The sequence below is a fragment of the Scyliorhinus torazame genome, chromosome 25, assembly GCF_047496885.1.
Source record: "Scyliorhinus torazame isolate Kashiwa2021f chromosome 25, sScyTor2.1, whole genome shotgun sequence".
Lineage (NCBI taxonomy): Eukaryota > Metazoa > Chordata > Chondrichthyes > Carcharhiniformes > Scyliorhinidae > Scyliorhinus > Scyliorhinus torazame.
The window spans coordinates 20,613,805-20,633,165 of record NC_092731.1 but is presented as its reverse complement, the minus strand read 5'-3'; the positions used below and the strand labels follow the sequence as shown (position 1 = coordinate 20,633,165).

General features: G+C 55.6%; 1 protein-coding gene across 2 annotated transcripts in view; it reads right to left on the bottom strand.

Moving 5' to 3' along the window:
• Positions 1 to 19,361, bottom strand: part of LOC140402389 (guanine nucleotide-binding protein G(I)/G(S)/G(O) subunit gamma-8-like) — a 385,252-nt gene that overhangs the window by 26,213 nt on the left and 339,678 nt on the right. The gene's annotated exons all lie outside the window — the stretch shown is intronic.

Here is a 19,361-nt window from a genome sequence, read left to right as displayed (position 1 = left end):
GTGATTAAGGTAATGTGTAGGGTGCGAAAACCAGATCCTCAACGATCAGGAAGAGTACAGTTAAAATGCATGGCAAAATAATGAACCCAGTGCTTAGCGTGTAAAGCCTCGCAACTGAAACTCAGACAGGACAAAACCAAAGCTGACTCACCAGGGTAGTAATGAGTGAGGGGCTGACCTGTCAGAGGGTCAGTACGGAGTGAGTACTGCACTGTCAGAGGGTCAGTACTGAGCGAGTGCCGCACTGTCAGAGGGTCAGTGCTGAGGGAGTACTGCACTGTCAGAGGGTCAGTACTGAGGGAGAAATGCACTGTCAGAGGGTCAGTACTGAGGGAGTGCCTCACTGTCAGAGCATCAGTGCAAAGGGACTGCTGCACTGTCAGATGGTCAGTACTGAGGGAGAGCTGTACTGTCAGCCGGTCAGTAATGAGGGAGAGCTGCACTGGCAGAGGGTCAGTACTGAGGGAATGCTGCACTGTCAGAGGGTCAGTATTGAGGGAGTGCTGCACTGTCAGAGGGGCAGTATTGAGGGAATGCTGCACTGTCAGAGGGTCAGTACTGAGGGAATGCTGCACTGGCAGAGGGTCAGTACTGAGGGAATGCTGCACTGTCAGAGGGTCAGTATTGAGGGAGTGCTGCACTGTCAGAGGGGCAGTATTGAGGGAATGCTGCACTGTCAGAGGGTCAGTACTGAGGGAGTGCCGCGCTGTCAGAGGGTCAGTACTGAGGGAGTTGCGCACTGTCAGAGGGTCAGTACTGAGGGAGTGCTGCACTGGCAGAGGGTCAGTACTGAGGGAATGCTGCACTGTCAGAGGGTCAGTACTGAGGGATTGCCGCACTGTCAGAGGGTCAGTACTGAGGGAGTGCTGCACTGTCAGAGGGGCAGTATTGAGGGAATGCTGCACTGACAGAGGGGCAGTATTGAGGGAGTTGCGCACTGTGAGAGGGTCAGTACTGAGGGAGTGCAGCACTGTCAGAGGGTCAGTACTGAGGGAGGGCTGCACTGTCAGTGGGTCAGTACTGAGGGAGCGCTGCACTGTCTGAAGGTCAGTACTGAGGGAGTGCTGCACTGTCAGAGGGTCAGTATTGAGGGAGTGCAGCATTGTCGGAGGGTCAGTACATACTGAGGGAGTGCTGCATTATCAGAGGGTCAGTACTGAGGGATTGCTGCACTGTCAGAGGGTCAGTAATGAGGGAGATGCGCACTGTCAGTGGGTCAGTACTGAGGCAATGCTGCACTGTCAGAGGGTCAGTACTGAGGGATTGCCGCACTGTCAGAGGGTCAGTACTGAGGGAGTGCTGCATTGTCAGAGGGTCAGTACTGAGGGAGTACTGCACTGTCAGAGGGTCAGTACTGAGGGATTGCCGCACTGTCAGAGGGTCAGTACTGAGGGAGTGCCGCACTGTCAGAGGGTCAGTACTGAGGGAGTGCCTCACTGTCAGAGCATCACTGCAAAGGGACTGCTGCACTGTCAGCTGGTCAGTCCTGAGGGAGTGCTGTACTGTCAGCCGGTCAGTAATGAGGGAGAGCTGCACTGTCAGAGCGTAGGTACTGAGGGAGTGCTGCACCGTCAGAGGGTAGGTACTGAGGGAGTGCTGCACTGTCAGAGGGTAGGTATTGAGGGAGTGCTGCACTGTCAGAGGGTCAGTAATGAGGGAGATGCGCACTGTCAGAGGGTCAGTACTGAGGGAGTGCTGCACTGTTAGAGGGTCAGTACTGAGTGAGTGCTGCACTGTCAGAGGGTCAGTACTGAGGGCATGCTGCACTGTCAGAGGGTCAGTAGTGAGGGTGCGAAAACCAGATCCTCAACGATCAGGAAAAGTACAGTTAAAATGCATGGCAAAATAATGAACCCAGTGCTTAGCGTGTAAAGCCTCGCAACTGAAACTCAGACAGGACAAAACCAAAGCTGACTCACCAGGGTAGTAATGAGTGAGGGGCTGACCTGTCAGAGGGTCAGTACGGAGTGAGTACTGCACTGTCAGAGGGTCAGTACTGAGCGAGTGCCGCACTGTCAGAGGGTCAGTGCTGAGGGAGTGCCTCACTGTCAGAGCATCAGTGCAAAGGGACTGCTGCACTGTCAGATGGTCAGTACTGAGGGAGAGCTGTACTGTCAGCCGGTCAGTAATGAGGGAGAGCTGCACTGGCAGAGGGTCAGTACTGAGGGAATGCTGCACTTTCAGAGGGTCAGTATTGAGGGAGTGCTGCACTGTCAGAGGGGCAGTATTGAGGGAATGCTGCACTGACAGAGGGGCAGTATTGAGGGAGTTGCGCACTGTGAGAGGGTCAGTACTGAGGGAGTGCAGCACTGTCAGAGGGTCAGTACTGAGGGAGGGCTGCACTGTCAGTGGGTCAGTACTGAGGGAGCGCTGCACTGTCTGAAGGTCAGTACTGAGGGAGTGCTGCACTGTCAGAGGGTCAGTATTGAGGGAGTGCAGCATTGTCGGAGGGTCAGTACATACTGAGGGAGTGCTGCATTATCAGAGGGTCAGTACTGAGGGATTGCTGCACTGTCAGAGGGTCAGTAATGAGGGAGATGCGCACTGTCAGTGGGTCAGTACTGAGGGAGTGCTGCACTGTCAGAGGGTCAGTACTGAGGGAGTACTGCACTGTCAGAGGGTCAGTACTGAGGCAATGCTGCACTGTCAGAGGGTCAGTACTGAGGGATTGCCGCACTGTCAGAGGGTCAGTACTGAGGGAGTGCTGCATTGTCAGAGGGTCAGTACTGAGGGAGTACTGCACTGTCAGAGGGTCAGTACTGAGGGATTGCCGCACTGTCAGAGGGTCAGTACTGAGGGAGTGCCGCACTGTCAGAGGGTCAGTACTGAGGGAGTGCCTCACTGTCAGAGCATCACTGCAAAGGGACTGCTGCACTGTCAGCTGGTCAGTCCTGAGGGAGTGCTGTACTGTCAGCCGGTCAGTAATGAGGGAGAGCTGCACTGTCAGAGCGTAGGTACTGAGGGAGTGCTGCACCGTCAGAGGGTAGGTACTGAGGGAGTGCTGCACTGTCAGAGGGTAGGTATTGAGGGAGTGCTGCACTGTCAGAGGGTCAGTAATGAGGGAGATGCGCACTGTCAGAGGGTCAGTACTGAGGGAGTGCTGCACTGTTAGAGGGTCAGTACTGAGTGAGTGCTGCACTGTCAGAGGGTCAGTACTGAGGGCATGCTGCACTGTCAGAGGGTCAGTAGTGAGGGAGCACCGCACTGTCAGAGGGTCAGTACTGAGGGAGTGCCGCACTGTCAGAGGGTCAGTACTGAGGGAATGCTGCACTGTCAGCCGGTCAGTAATGAGGGAGTGCCGCACTGACAGAGGGTCAGTACTGAGGGAGCGCTGCACTGTCTGAGGGTCAGTACTGAGGGAGTGCTGCACTGTCAGAGGGTCAGTATTGAGGGAGTGCTGCACTGTGTGAGGGTCAATACTGAGGGATTGCTGCATTGTCGGAGGGTCAGTACGTACTGAGGGAGTGCTGCATTGTCAGAGGGTCAGTACTGAGGGTGTGCTGCACTGTGTGAGGGTCAATACTGAGGGATTGCTGCACTGTCAGAGGGTCAGTACTGAGGGAGTGCAGCACTGTCAGAGGGTCAGTACTGAGGGAATGTTGCACTGTCGGAGGATCAGTATTGAGGGAGTGCTGCACTGTCAGAGGGGCAGTATTGAGGGAATGCTGCACTGACAGAGGGGCAGTATTGAGGGAGTTGCGCACTGTCAGAGGGTCAGTACTGAGGGAGTGCTGCACTGTCAGAGGGGCAGTATTGAGGGAATGCTGCACTGACAGAGGGTCAGTATTGAGGGAGTGCTGCACTGTCAGATATTCAGTAATGAGGGAATGCTGCACCGACAGAGGGTCAGTACTGAGGGAGTGCAGCACTGTCAGAGGGTCAGTACTGAGGGAGTGCTGCACTGTCAGTGGGTCAGTACTGAGGGAGCGCTGCACTGTCTGAGGGTCAGTACTGAGGGAGTGCTGCACTGTCAGAGGGTCAGTATTGATGGAGTGCAGCATTGTCGGAGGGTCAGTACGTACTGAGGGAGTGCTGCATTGTCAGAGGGTCAGTACTGAGGGATTGCTGCACTGTCAGAGGGTCAATAATGAGGGAGATGCGCACTGTCAGAGGGTCAGTACTGAGGGAGTGCTGCACTGTCAGTGGGTCAGTACTGAGGGAGTGCTGCACTGTCAGAGGGTTAGTACTGAGGGAGTGCTGCACTGTCAGAGGGTCAGTACTGAGGGAGTGCCGCATTGTCAGAGAGTCAGTGATGAGGGAGTGTTGCACTGTCAGTGGGTCAGTACTGAGGGAGTGCTGCACTGTCAGAGGGTCAGTACTGAGGGAGTGCCGCATTGTCATAGAGTCAGTGATGAGGGAGTGTTGCACTGTCAGAGTGTCATTACTGAGGCAATGCTGCACTGTCAGAGGGTCAGTACTGAGGGATTGCCGCACTGTCCGAGGGTCAGTACTGAGGGAGTGCTGCATTGTCAGAGGGTCAGTACTGAGGGAGTACTGCACTGTCAGAGGGTCAGTACTGAGGGATTGCCGCACTGTCAGAGGGTCAGTACTGAGGGAGTGCCGCACTGCCAGAGGGTCAGTACTGAGGGAGTGCCTCACTGTCAGAGCATCACTGCAAAGGGACTGCTGCACTGCCAGATGGTCAGTACTGAGGGAGAGCTGTACTGTCAGCCGGTCAGTAATGAGGGAGAGCTGCACTGTCAGAGGGTAGGTACTGAGGGAGTGCTGCACTGGCAGAGGGTCAGTACTGAGGGAATACTGCACTGTCAGAGGGTAGTTACTGAGGGAGTGCTGCACCGTCAGAGGGTCAGTACTGAGGGAGTGCCGCACTGTCAGAGGATCAGTACTGAGGGAGTGCCGCACTGTCAGAGGGTCAGTACTGAGGGAGTGCTGCAGTGTCAGAGGGTCAGTACTGAGGGAGTGCTGCACTGTCAGATGTTCAGTAATGAGGGAATGCTGCACTGACGGAGGGTCAGTACTGAGGGAGTGTTGCACTGTCAGATGTTCAGTAATGAGGGAATGCTGCACTGACAGAGGGTCAGTACAGAGGGTGTGCAGCACTGTCAGAGGGTCAGTACTGAGGGAGCGCTGCACTGTCTGAGGGTCAGTACTGAGGGAGTGCTGCACTGTCAGAGGGTCAGTATTGAGGGAGTGCTGCACTGTGTGAGGGTCAATACTGAGGGATTGCTGCATTGTCGGAGGGTCAGTACGTACTGAGGGAGTGCTGCATTGTCAGAGGGTCAGTACTGAGGGAGTGCTGCACTGTGTGAGGGACAATACTGAGGGATTGCTGCACTGTCAGAGGGTCAGTACTGAGGGAGTGCAGCACTGTCAGAGGGTCAGTACTGAGGGAGTGCTGCACTGTCAGTGGGTCAGTACTGAGGGAGCGCTGCACTGTCTGAGGGTCAGTACTAAGGGAGTGTTGCACTGTCAGAGGGTCAGTACTGAGGGAGTGCTGCACTGTCAGAGGGGCAGTATTGACGGAATGTTGCACTGTCGGAGGATCAGTATTGAGGGAGTGCTGCACTGTCAGAGGGGCAGTATTGAGGGAATGCTGCACTGACAGAGGGGCAGTATTGAGGGAGTTGCGCACTGTCAGAGGGTCAGTACTGAGGGAGTGCTGCACTGTCAGAGGGGCAGTATTGAGGGAATGCTGCACTGACAGAGGGTCAGTATTGAGGGAGTGCTGCACTGTCAGATGTTCAGTAATGAGGGAATGCTGCACCGACAGAGGGTCAGTACTGAGGGAGTGCAGCACTGTCAGAGGGTCAGTACTGAGGGAGTGCTGCACTGTCAGTGGGTCAGTACTGAGGGAGCGCTGCACTGTCTGAGGGTCAGTACTGAGGGAGTGCTGCACTGTCAGAGGGTCAGTATTGATGGAGTGCAGCATTGTCGGAGGGTCAGTACGTACTGAGGGAGTGCTGCATTGTCAGAGGGTCAGTACTGAGGGATTGCTGCACTGTCAGAGGGTCAGTAATGAGGGAGATGCGCACTGTCAGAGGGTCAGTACTGAGGGAGTGCTGCACTGTCAGTGGGTCAGTACTGAGGGAGTGCTGCACTGTCAGAGGGTTAGTACTGAGGGAGTGCTGCACTGTCAGAGGGTCAGTACTGAGGGAGTGCCGCATTGTCAGAGAGTCAGTGATGAGGGAGTGTTGCACTGTCAGTGGGTCAGTACTGAGGGAGTGCTGCACTGTCAGAGGGTCAGTACTGAGGGAGTGCCGCATTGTCATAGAGTCAGTGATGAGGGAGTGTTGCACTGTCAGAGTGTCATTACTGAGGCAATGCTGCACTGTCAGAGGGTCAGTACTGAGGGATTGCCGCACTGTCCGAGGGTCAGTACTGAGGGAGTGCTGCATTGTCAGAGGGTCAGTACTGAGGGAGTACTGCACTGTCAGAGGGTCAGTACTGAGGGATTGCCGCACTGTCAGAGGGTCAGTACTGAGGGAGTGCCGCACTGCCAGAGGGTCAGTACTGAGGGAGTGCCTCACTGTCAGAGCATCACTGCAAAGGGACTGCTGCACTGTCAGATGGTCAGTACTGAGGGAGAGCTGTACTGTCAGCCGGTCAGTAATGAGGGAGAGCTGCACTGTCAGAGGGTAGGTACTGAGGGAGTGCTGCACTGGCAGAGGGTCAGTACTGAGGGAGTGCTGCAGTGTCAGAGGGTCAGTACTGAGGGAGTGCTGCAGTGTCAGAGGGTCAGTACTGAGGGAGTGCCGCACTGTCAGATGGTCAGAATTGAGGGAGTGCTGCAGTGTCAGAGGGTCAGTATTGAGGGAATGCTGCACTGTCAGAGGGTCAGTATTGAGGGAGTGCTGCACTGTCAGAGGGTGAGTACTGAGGGAGCGCTGCACTGTCAGAGGGTCAGTATTGAGGGAGTGCCGCACTGTCAGAGGTCTACTGAGGGAGTGCTGCACTGTCAGAGTGTCACTGCTGAGGGTCAGTACTGAGGGAGTGCTGCATTGTCAGAGGGTCAGTACTGAGGGAGTGCTGCTCTGTCAGAGGGTCAGTGCTGAGGGAGTGCCGCACAGTCAGAGGGTCAGTACTGAGGGAGTGCCGCACTGTCAGCGGGTCAGTACAGAGAGAATGCCACACTATCAGAGAGTCAGTGATGAGGGAGTGTTGCACTATCTGAGGGTCAATATTGAGTGATTGCTGCACTGTCAGAGGGTCAGTACTGAGGGAGTGCTGCACTGTCAGAGGGTCAGTACTGAGGGAGTGCTGCACTGTCAGAGGGTCAGTATTGAGGGAGTGCTGCAGTGTCAGAGGGTCAGTGCTGAGGGAATGCTGCACTGTCAGAGGGTCAGTATTGAGGGAGTGCTGCACTGTCAGAGGGTGAGTACTGAGGGAGCGCTGCACTGTCAGAGGGTCAGTACTGAGGGAGTGCTGCACTGTCAGAGGTCTACTGAGGGAGTGCTGCACTGTCAGAGGGTCAGTATTGAGGGAGTGCCGCACTGTCAGAGGTCTACTGAGGGAGTGCTGCGCTGTCAGAGTGTCACTGCTGAGGGTCAGTACTGAGGGAGTGCTGCATTGTCAGAGGGTCAGTACTGACGAATCGCTGCACTGTCAGAGGGTCAGTTCTGAGGGAGTGCTGCTCTGTCAGAGGGTCAGTACTGCGAGAATGCCACACTGTCAGAGGGCCAGTATTGATGGAGTGCAGCACTGTCCTGAGGGTCAGTACTGAGGGAGTGCTGCACTGTCAGAGGGTCAGTACTGAGGGAGTGCTGCACTGTCAGAGGGTCAGTATTGAGGGAGTGCGGCACTGTCAGAGGGTCAGTACTGAGGGTGTGCAGCACTGTCAGAGGGTCAGTATTGAGGGAGTGCTGCACTGTCAGAGGGTGAGTACTGAGGGAGCGCTGCACTGTCAGAGGGTCAGTATTGAGGGAGTGCTGCACTGTCAGAGGGTCAGTACTGAGAGAATGCCACACTGTCAGAGAGTCAGTGATGAGGGAGTGTCGCACTGACTGAGGGTCAATACTGAGGGAGAGCTGCACTGTCAGAGGGTCAGTACTGAGGGAGTGCTGCACTGTCAGAGGGTCAGTGCCGAGCGAGTGCTACATTGTCGGTGGCTATGTACTGAGGGAGTGCTGCACTATCAGAGGGTCAGTACTGAGGAAGTGCTGCATTGTCGGAAGGTCTGTACTGAGGGAGTGCTGCACTGTCAGAGGGTCAGTACTGAGGGAGTGCTGCACTGTCTGAGTGTCAGTACTGAGGAAGTGCTGCATTGTCGGAAGGTCAGAACTGAGGGAGTGCTGCACTACCAGTGGGTCAGTACTGAGCGAGTGCTGCATTGTCGGAAGGTAAGTACTGGGGGAGTGCTGCACTGTCAGAAGGTCAGTACTGAGGGAGTGTCTCACTGTCAGAGGATCAGTGCAAAAGGACTGCTGCACTGTTACAGGGTCAGTACTGAGTGAGTGCTGCTCTGTCAGAGGGTCAGTACTGAGGGAATGCTGCACTGTCAGAGGGTCAGTACTGAGGGAGTGCTGCACTGTCAGAGAATTGGTACTGAGGGAGTGCTGCACTGTCAGAGGGTCAATTGAGGGAGTGCTGCACTGTCAGAAGGTCAGTACTGAGGGAGTGTCTCACTGTCAGAGGATCAGTGCAAAAGGACTGCTGCACTGTTAGAGGGTCAGTACTGAGTGAGTGCTGCTCTGTCAGAGGGTCAGTACTGAGGGAATGCTGCACTGTCAGAGGGTCAGTACTGAGGGAGTACAGCACTGTCAGAGGGTCAGTACTGAGGGAGTGCCGCACTGTCAGAGGGTCAGTACTGAGGGAGTGCTGCACTGTCAGCCGTTCAGTAATGAGTGAGAGCTGCACTGTCAGAGGGTCAGTACTGAGGGAATGCTGCACTGTCAGAGGGTCAGTACTGAGGGAGCACCGCACTGTCAGAGGGTCAGTACTGAGGGAGTGCTGCACTGTCAGAGGATCAGTGCAAAGGGACTGCTGCACTGTCAGAGGCTCAGTACTGAGGGAGCGCTGCACTGTCAGATGTTCAGTAATGAGGGAATGCTGCACTGACAGAGGGTCAGTACTGAGGGAGTGCTGCACTGTCAGATGTTCAGTAATGAGGGAATGCTGCACTGACAGAGGGTCAGTACTGAGGGAGTGCAGCACTGTCAGAGGGTCAGTACTGAGGGAGTGCTGCACTGTCTGAGGGTCAGTACTGAGGGAGTGTTGCAATGTCAGACGGTCAGTACTGAGGGTGTGCTGCACTGTCAGAGGGGCAGTATTGAGGGAATGTTGCACTGACAGAGGGTCAGTATTGAGGGAGTGCTGCACTGTCAGAGGGGCAGTATTGAGGGAATGCTGCACTAACAGAGGGGCAGTATTGAGGGAGTTGCGCACTGTGAGAGGGTCAGTACTGAGGGAGTGCAGCACTGTCAGAGGGTCAGTACTGAGGGAGGGCTGCACTGTCAGTGGGTCAGTACTGAGGGAGCGCTGCACTGTCTGAGGGTCAGTACTGAGGGAGTGCTGCACTGTCAGAGGGTCAGTATTGAGGGAGTGCAGCATTGTCGGAGGGTCAGTACGTACTGAGGGAGTGCTGCATTATCAGAGGGTCAGTACTGAGGGATTGCTGCACTGTCAGAGGGTCAGTAATGAGGGAGATGCGCACTGTCAGTGGGTCAGTACTGAGGGAGTGCTGCACTGTCAGAGGGTCAGTACTGAGGGAGTACTGCACTGTCAGAGGGTCAGTACTGAGGCAATGCTGCACTGACAGAGGGTCAGTACTGAGGGATTGCCGCACTGTCAGAGGGTCAGTACTGAGGGAGTGCTGCATTGTCAGAGGGTCAGTACTGAGGGAGTACTGCACTGTCAGAGGGTCAGTACTGAGGGATTGCCGCACTGTCAGAGGGTCAGTACTGAGGGAGTGCCGCACTGTCAGAGGGTCAGTACTGAGGGAGTGCCTCACTGTTAGAGCATCACTGCAAAGGGACTGCTGCACTGTCAGCTGGTCAGTCCTGAGGGAGTGCTGTACTGTCAGCCGGTCAGTAATGAGGGAGAGCTGCACTGTCAGAGCGTAGGTACTGAGGGAGTGCTGCACCGTCAGAGGGTAGGTACTGAGGGAGTGCTGCACTGTCAGAGGGTAGGTACTGAGGGAGTGCTGCACTGTCAGAGGGTAAGTAATGAGGGAGATGCGCACTGTCAGAGGGTCAGTACTGAGTGAGTGCTGCACTGTTAGAGGGTCAGTACTGAGTGAGTGCTGCACTGTCAGAGGGTCAGTACTGAGGGCATGCTGCACTGTCAGAGGGTCAGTACTGAGGGAGTACGGCACTGTCAGCCGGTCAGTAATGAGGGAGTGCCGCACTGTCAGAGGATCAGTACTGAGGGAGAGCTGCACTGTCAGAGGGTAAGTACTGAGGGAGTGCTGCACTGTCAGATGTTCAGTAATGATGGAATGCTGCACTGACAGAGGGTCAGTACTGAGGGAGTGCTGCACTGTCAGATGTTCAGTAATGAGGGAATGCTGCACTGACAGAGGGTCAGTACAGAGGGTGTGCAGCACTGTCAGAGGGTCAGTACTGAGGGAGCGCTGCACTGTCTGAGGGTCAGTATTGAGGGAGTGCTGCACTGTGTGAGGGTCAATACTGAGGGATTGCTGCATTGTCGGAGGGTCAGTACGTACTGAGGGAGTGCTGCATTGTCAGAGGGTCAGTACTGAGGGAGTGCTGCACTGTGTGAGGGTCAATACTGAGGGATTGCTGCACTGTCAGAGGGTCAGTACTGAGCGAGTGCAGCACTGTCAGAGGGTCAGTACTGAGGGAGTGCTGCACTGTCAGTGGGTCAGTACTGAGGGAGCGCTGCACTGTCTGAGGGTCAGTACTGAGGGAGTGCTGCACTGTCAGAGGGGCAGTATTGACGGAATGTTGCACTGTCGGAGGATCAGTATTGAGGGAGTGCTGCACTGTCAGAGGGGCAGTATTGAGGGAATGCTGCACTGACAGAGGGGCAGTATTGAGGGAGTTGCGCACTGTCAGAAGGTCAGTACTGAGGGAGTGCTGCACTGTCAGAGGGGCAGTATTGAGTGAATGCTGCACTGACAGAGGGTCAGTATTGAGGGAGTGCTGCACTGTCAGATGTTCAGTAATGAGGGAATGCTGCACCGACAGAGGGTCAGTACTGAGGGAGCGCAGCACTGTCAGAGGGTCAGTACTGAGGGAGTGCTGCACTGTCAGTGGGTCAGTACTGAGGGAGCGCTGCACTGTCTGAGCGTCAGTACTGAGGGAGTGCTGCACTGTCAGAGGGTCAGTATTGATGGAGTGCAGCATTGTCGGAGGGTCAGTACGTACTGAGGGAGTGCTGCATTGTCAGAGGGTCAGTACTGAGGGATTGCTGCACTGTCAGAGGGTCAGTAATGAGGGAGATGCGCACTGTCAGAGCGTCAGTACTGAGGGAGTGCTGCACTGTCAGTGGGTCAGTACTGAGGGAGTGCTGCACTGTCAGAGGGTTAGTACTGAGGGAGTGCTGCACTGTCAGAGGGTCAGTACTGAGGGAGTGCCGCATTGTCAGAGAGTCAGTGATGAGGGAGTGTTGCACTGTCAGTGGGTCAGTACTGAGGGAGTGCTGCACTGTCAGAGGGTCAGTACTGAGGGATTGCCGCACTGTCCGAGGGTCAGTACTGAGGGAGTGCTGCATTGTCAGATGGTCAGTATTGAGGGAGTGCTGCAGTGTCAGAGGGTCAGTATTGAGGGAATGCTGCACTGTCAGAGGGTCAGTATTGAGGGAGTGCCGCACTGTCAGAGGGTGAGTACTGAGGGAGCGCTGCACTGTCAGAGGGTCAGTATTGAGGGAGTGCCGCACTGTCAGAGGGTCAGTACTGAGGGAGCGCTGCACTGTCAGAGTGTCACTGCTGAGGGTCAGTACTGAGGGAGTGCTGCATTGTCAGAGGGTCAGTACTGAGGGAGTGCTGCTCTGTCAGAGGGTCAGTGCTGAGGGAGTGCCGCACAGTCAGAGGGTCAGTATTGAGGGAGTCCCGCACTGTCAGAGGTCTACTGAGGGAGTGCTGCACTGTCAGAGGGTCAGTATTGAGGGAGTGCCGCACTGTCAGAGGTCTACTGAGGGAGTGCTGCACTGTCAGAGTGTCACTGCTGAGGGTCAGTACTGAGGGAGTGCTGCATTGTCAGAGGGTCAGTACTGACGAATCGCTGCACTGTCAGAGGCTCAGTTCTGAGGGAGTGCTGCTCTGTCAGAGGGTCAGTGCTGAGGGAGTGCCGCACTGTCAAAGAGTCAGTACTGAGGGAGTGCCGCACTGTCAGCGGGTCAGTACTGCGAGAATGCCACACTGTCAGAGGGCCAGTATTGATGGAGTGCAGCACTGTCCTGAGGGTCAATACTGAGGGAGCGCTGCACTGTCAGAGGGTCAGTATTGAGGGAGTGCTGCACTGTCAGAGGGTCAGTACTGAGAGAATGCCACACTGTCAGAGAGTCAGTGATGAGGGAGTGTCGCACTGACTGAGGGTCAATACTGAGGGAGAGCTGCACTGTCAGAGGGTCAGTACTGAGGGAGTGCTGCACTGTCAGAGGGTCAGTGCCGAGCGAGTGCTACATTGTCGGTGGCTATGTACTGAGGGAGTGCTGCACTATCAGAGGGTCAGTACTGAGGAAGTGCTGCATTGTCGGAAGGTCTGTACTGAGGGAGTGCTGCACTGTCAGAGGGTCAGTACTGAGGGAGTGCTGCACTGTCAGAGTGTCAGTACTGAGGAAGTGCTGCATTGTCGGAAGGTCAGTACTGAGGGAGTGCTGCACTACCAGTGGGTCAGTACTGAGCGAGTGCTGCATTGTCGGAAGGTAAGTACTGGGGGAGTGCTGCACTGTCAGAAGGTCAGTACTGAGGGAATGCTGCACTGTCAGAGGGTCAATGCTTAGGGAGTGCTGCGCTGTCAGAGAGTCAGTACTGAGGGAGTGCCGCACTGTCAGCGGGTCAGTACTGCGAGAATGCCACACTGTCAGAGGGCCAGTATTGATGGAGTGCAGCACTGTCAGAGTGTCAGTACTGAGAAAATGCCACACTATCAGAGAGTCAGTGATGAGGGAGCGCCGCACTGTCAGAGGGTCAATACTGAGAGAATGCCACACTGTCAGAGAGTCAGTGATGAGGGAGTGTCGCACTGTCCTGAGGGTCAATACTGAGGGAGTGCTGCACTGTCAGAGGGTCAGTACTGAGGGAGTGCTGCACTGTCAGAGGGTCAGTATTGAGGGAGTGCGGCACTGTCAGAGGGTCAGTACTGAGGGTGTGCAGCACTGTCAGAGGGTCAGTGCCGAGCGAGTGCTACATTGTCGGTGGCTATGTACTGAGGGAGTGCTGCACTATCAGAGGGTCAGTACTGAGGGAGTGCTGCACTGTCAGAGTGTCAGTACTGAGTGAGTGCTGCACTGTCAGAGGGTCAGTACTGAGTGAGTGCTGCATTGTTGGAGGGTCAGTGCTGAGGGAGTGCAGCACTGTCAGAGGGTCAGTACTGAGGGAGTGCTGCACTGTCAGAGTGTCAGTACTGAGGAAGTGCTGCATTGTCGGAAGGTCAGTACTGAGGGAGTGCTGCACTGTCAGAGAGTCAGTACTGAGGGAGTGCTGCACTGTCAGAGTGTCAGTGCTGAGGAAGTGCTGCATTGTCGGAAGGTCAGTACTGAGGGAGTGCTGCACTGTCAGAGGGTCAGTACTGAGGGTGTGCTGCATTGTTGGAGGGTCAGTACTGAGGGATTGCTGCACTGTCAAAAGGGTCAGTACTGAGGGAGCGCTGCACTGTCAGAGGGTCAGTAATGAGGAAGTGCTGCATTGTCGGAAGGTCAGTACTGAGGGAGTGCTGCACTGTCAGAGGGTCAGTACTGAGGGAGTGCCGCTCTGTCAGAGGGTCAGTACTGAGGAAGTACTGCATTGTCGGAAGGTCGGTACTGAGGGAGTGCTGCACTACCAGTGGGTCAGTACTGAGCGAGTGCTGCATTGTAGAAAGGTCAGTACTGAGGGAATGCTGCACTGTCAGAGTGTCAATGCTGAGGGAGTGCTGCACTGTCAGAGGGTCAGTACTGAGGGAGTGCTGCACTGTCAGAGGGTCAGTACTGAGGGAGTGCTGCATTGTTGGAGGGTCAGTGCTGAGGGAGCGCTGCACTGTCAGAGGGTCAGTACTGAGGGAGTGCTGCACTGTCAGAGGGTCAGTACTGAGGAAGTGCAGCATTGTCGGAAGGTCAGTACTGAGGGAGTTCCGCACTGTCAGAGAGTCAGTACTGAGTGAGTGCCGCACTGTCAGCGGCACAGTACTGCGAGAATGCCACACTGTCAGAGGGCCAGTATTGATGGAGTGCAGCACTGTCAGAGGGTCAGTCCTGAGAGAATGCCACACTATCAGAGAGTCAGTGATGAGGGAGCGCCGCACTGTCAGAGGATCAGTACTGGGAGAATGCCACACTGTCAGAGAGTCAGTATTGAGGGAGTGCGGCACTGTCAGAGGGTCAGTACTGAGGGTGTGCACCACTGTCAGAGGGTCAGTATTGAGCGAGTGCTGCACTGTCAGAGGGTGAGTACTGAGGGAGCGCTGCACTGTCAGAGGGTCAGTATTGAGGGAGTGCCGCACTGTCAGAGGTCTACTGTGGGAGTGCTGCACTGTCAGAGTGTCACTGCTGAGGGTCAGTACTGAGCGAGTGCTGCATTGTCAGAGGGTCAGTACTGACGGATCGCTGCACTGTCAGAGGGTCAGTTCTGAGGGAGTGCTGCTCTGTCAGAGGGTCAGTGCTGAGGGAGTGCCGCACTGTCAGAGAGCCAGTACTGAGGGAGTGTCGCACTGTCAGCGGGTCAGTACTGCGAGAATGCCACACTGTCAGAGGGCCAGTATTGATGGAGTGCAGCACTGTCAGAGGGTCAGTACTGAGGGAGTGCTGCACTGTCAGAGTGTCAGTACTGAGTGAGTGCTGCATTGTCGGTGGCTATGTACTGAGGGAGTGCTGCACTATCAGAGGGTCAGTACTGAGGGAGTGCTGCACTGTCAGAGGGTCAGTACTGAGGGAGTGCTGCACTGTCAGAGGGTCAGTACTGAGGGAGTGCTGCACTGTCAGAGGGTCAGTACTGAGGGAGTGCTGCACTGTCAGAGTGTCAGTACTGAGTGAGTGCTGCACTGTCAGAGGGTCAGTACTGAGGGAGTGCTGCATTGTTGGAGGGTCAGTGCTGAGGGAGTGCTGCACTGTCAGAGGGTCAGTACTGAGGGAGTGCTGCACTGTCAGAGAGTCAGTACTGAGGGAGTGCTGCACTGTCAGAGTGTCAGTACTGAGGAAGTGCTGCATTGTCGGAAGGTCAGTACTGAGGGAGTGCTGCACTGTCAGAGGGTCAGTACTGAGGGAGTGCTGCATTGTTGTAGGGTCAGTACTGAGGGAGTGCTGCACTGTCAAAAGGGTCAGTACTGAGGGAGCGCTGCACTGTCAGAGGGTCAGTACTGAGGAAGTGCTGCATTGTCGGAAGGTCAGTACTGAGGAAGTGCTGCACTACCAGTGGGTTAGTACTGAGCGAGTGCTGCATTGTCGGAAGGTAAGTACTGGGGGAGTGCTGCACTGTCAGAAGGTCAGTACTGAGGGAATGCTGCACTGTCAGAGGGTCAGTACTGAGGGAGTGCAGCACTGTCAGAGGGTCAGTACTGAGGGAGTGCTGCATTGTTGGAGGGTTAGTGCTGAGGGAACGCTGCACTGTCAGAGGGTCAGTACTGAGGGAGTGCTGCACTGTCAGAGGGTCAGTACTGAGGAAGTGCTGCATTGTCGGAAGGTCAGTACTGCGGGAGTGCTGCACTGTCAAGGGTCAGTACTGAGTGAGTGCTGAACTGTCAGAGCGTCAGTACTGAGGGAGTGCTGCAGTGTCAGAGGGTCAGTACTGAGGGAATGCCGCACTGTCAGAGGGTCAGTACTGAGGGAGTGCTGCATTGTCAGAGGGTCAGTCCTGAGGGAGTGCTGCATTGTTGGGGGGTCAGTACTGAGGGAGTGCTGCACTGTCAAAGTGTCAGTACTGAGGGAGTGCTGCACTGTCAGAGGGTCAGTACTGAGGAAGTGCTGCATTGTCGGAAGGTCAGTACTGAGGGAGTGCAGCACTGTCAGAGGGTCAGTACTGAGGGAGTGCCGCACTGTCAGAGGGTCAGTACTGAGGGAGGGCTGCACTGTCAGAGGGTCAGTACTGAGGGAGTGCTGCACTGTCAGAGGGTCAGTACTGAGGGAGTGCTGCACTGTCAGAGGGTCAGTACTGAGGAAGTGCTGCATTGTCGGAAGGTCAGTACTGAGGGAGTGCAGCACTGTCAGAGGGTCAGTACTGAGGGAGTGCCGCACTGTCAGAGGGTCAGTACTGAGGGAGTGCCGCACTGTCAGAGTGCCAGTACTGAGGGAGTGCTGCACTGTCAGACGGTCAGAAATGCGGGAATGCTGCACTGTCAGAGGGTCAGTCCTGAGGGAGTGCTGCACTGTCAGACGGTCAGTACTGAGGGAGTGCCGCACTGTCAGAGGGCCAGTCCTGAGGGAGTGCTGCACTGTCAGACGGTCAGTACTGAGGGAGTGCTGCACTGTCAGAGGGTCAGTACTGAGGGAGTGCTGCACTGTCAGTGGGTCAGTACTGAGGGAGCGCTGCACTGTCTGAGGGTCAGTACTGAGGGAGTGCTGCACTGTCAGAGGGTCAGTATTGATGGAGTGCAGCATTGTCGGAGGGTCAGTACGTACTGAGGGAGTGCTGCATTGTCAGAGGGTCAGTACTGAGGGATTGCTGCACTGTCAGAGGGTCAGTAATGAGGGAGATGCGCACTGTCAGAGGGTCAGTACTGAGGGAGTGCTGCACTGTCAGTGGGTCAGTACTGAGGGAGTGCTGCACTGTCAGAGGGTTAGTACTGAGGGAGTGCTGCACTGTCAGAGGGTCAGTACTGAGGGAGTGCCGCATTGTCAGAGAGTCAGTGATGAGGGAGTGTTGCACTGTCAGTGGGTCAGTACTGAGGGAGTGCTGCACTGTCAGAGGGTCAGTACTGAGGGATTGCCGCACTGTCCGAGGGTCAGTACTGAGGGAGTGCTGCATTGTCAGATGGTCAGTATTGAGGGAGTGCTGCAGTGTCAGAGGGTCAGTATTGAGGGAATGCTGCACTGTCAGAGGGTCAGTATTTAGGGAGTGCCGCACTGTCAGAGGGTGAGTACTGAGGGAGCGCTGCACTGTCAGAGGGTCAGTATTGAGGGAGTGCCGCACTGTCAGAGGTCTACTGAGGGAGTGCTGCACTGTCAGAGTGTCACTGCTGAGGGTCAGTACTGAGGGAGTGCTGCATTGTCAGAGGGTCAGTACTGAGGGAGTGCTGCTCTGTCAGAGGGTCAGTGCTGAGGGAGTGCCGCACAGTCAGAGGGTCAGTATTGAGGGAGTCCCGCACTGTCAGAGGTCTACTGAGGGAGTGCTGCACTGTCAGAGGGTCAGTATTGAGGGAGTGCCGCACTGTCAGAGGTCTACTGAGGGAGTGCTGCACTGTCAGAGTGTCACTGCTGAGGGTCAGTACTGAGGGAGTGCTGCATTGTCAGAGGGTCAGTACTGACGAATCGCTGCACTGTCAGAGGCTCAGTTCTGAGGGAGTGCTGCTCTGTCAGAGGGTCAGTGCTGAGGGAGTGCCGCACTGTCAGAGAGTCAGTACTGAGGGAGTGCCGCACTGTCAGCGGGTCAGTACTGCGAGAATGCCACACTGTCAGAGGGCCAGTATTGATGGAGTGCAGCACTGTCAGAGTGTCAGTACTGAGAGAATGCCACACTATCAGAGAGTCAGTGATGAGGGAGCGCCGCACTGTCAGAGGGTCAGTACTGAGAGAATGCCACACTGTCAGAGAGTCAGTGATGAGGGAGTGTCGCACTGTCCTGAGGGTCAATACTGAGGGAGCGCTGCACTGTCAGAGGGTCAGTATTGAGGGAGTGCTGCACTGTCAGAGGGTCAGTACTGAGAGAATGCCACACTGTCAGAGAGTCAGTGATGAGGGAGTGTCGCACTGACTGAGGGTCAATACTGAGGGAGAGCTGCACTGTCAGAGGGTCAGTACTGAGGGAGTGCTGCACTGTCAGAGGGTCAGTGCCGAGCGAGTGCTACATTGTCGGTGGCTATGTACTGAGGGAGTGCTGCACTATCAGAGGGTCAGTACTGAGGAAGTGCTGCATTGTCGGAAGGTCTGTACTGAGGGAGTGCTGCACTGTCAGAGGGTCAGTACTGAGGGAGTGCTGCACTACCAGTGGGTCAGTACTGAGCGAGTGCTGCATTGTCGGAAGGTAAGTACTGGGGGAGTGCTGCACTGTCAGAAGGTCAGTACTGAGGGAATGCTGCACTGTCAGAGGGTCAATGCTTAGGGAGTGCTGCGCTGTCAGAGAGTCAGTACTGAGGGAGTGCCGCACTGTCAGCGGGTCAGTACTGCGAGAATGCCACACTGTCAGAGGGCCAGTATTGATGGAGTGCAGCACTGTCAGAGTGTCAGTACTGAGAAAATGCCACACTATCAGAGAGTCAGTGATGAGGGAGCGCCGCACTGTCAGAGGGTCAATACTGAGAGAATGCCACACTGTCAGAGAGTCAGTGATGAGGGAGTGTCGCACTGTCCTGAGGGTCAATACTGAGGGAGTGCTGCACTGTCAGAGGGTCAGTACTGAGGGAGTGCTGCACTGTCAGAGGGTCAGTATTGAGGGAGTGCGGCACTGTCAGAGGGTCAGTACTGAGGGTGTGCAGCACTGTCAGAGGGTGAGTACTGAGGGAGCGCTGCACTGTCAGAGGGTCAGTATTGAGGGAGTGCTGCACTGTCAGAGGGTCAGTACTGAGAGAATGCCACACTGTCAGAGAGTCAGTGATGAGCGAGTGTCGCACTGACTGAGGGTCAATACTGAGGGAGAGCTGCACTGTCAGAGGGTCAGTACTGAGGGAGTGCTGCACTGTCAGAGGGTCAGTGCCGAGCGAGTGCTACATTGTCGGTGGCTATGTACTGAGGGAGTGCTGCACTATCAGAGGGTCAGTACTGAGGGAGTGCTGCACTGTCAGAGTGTCAGTACTGAGTGAGTGCTGCACTGTCAGAGGGTCAGTACTGAGTGAGTGCTGCATTGTTGGAGGGTCAGTGCTGAGGGAGTGCAGCACTGTCAGAGGGTCAGTACTGAGGGAGTGCTGCACTGTCAGAGTGTCAGTACTGAGGAAGTGCTGCATTGTCGGAAGGTCAGTACTGAGGGAGTGCTGCACTGTCAGAGAGTCAGTACTGAGGGAGTGCTGCACTGTCAGAGTGTCAGTACTGAGGAAGTGCTGCATTGTCGGAAGGTCAGTACTGAGGGAGTGCTGCACTGTCAGAGGGTCAGTACTGAGGGTGTGCTGCATTGTTGGAGGGTCAGTACTGAGGGATTGCTGCACTGTCAAAAGGGTCAGTAC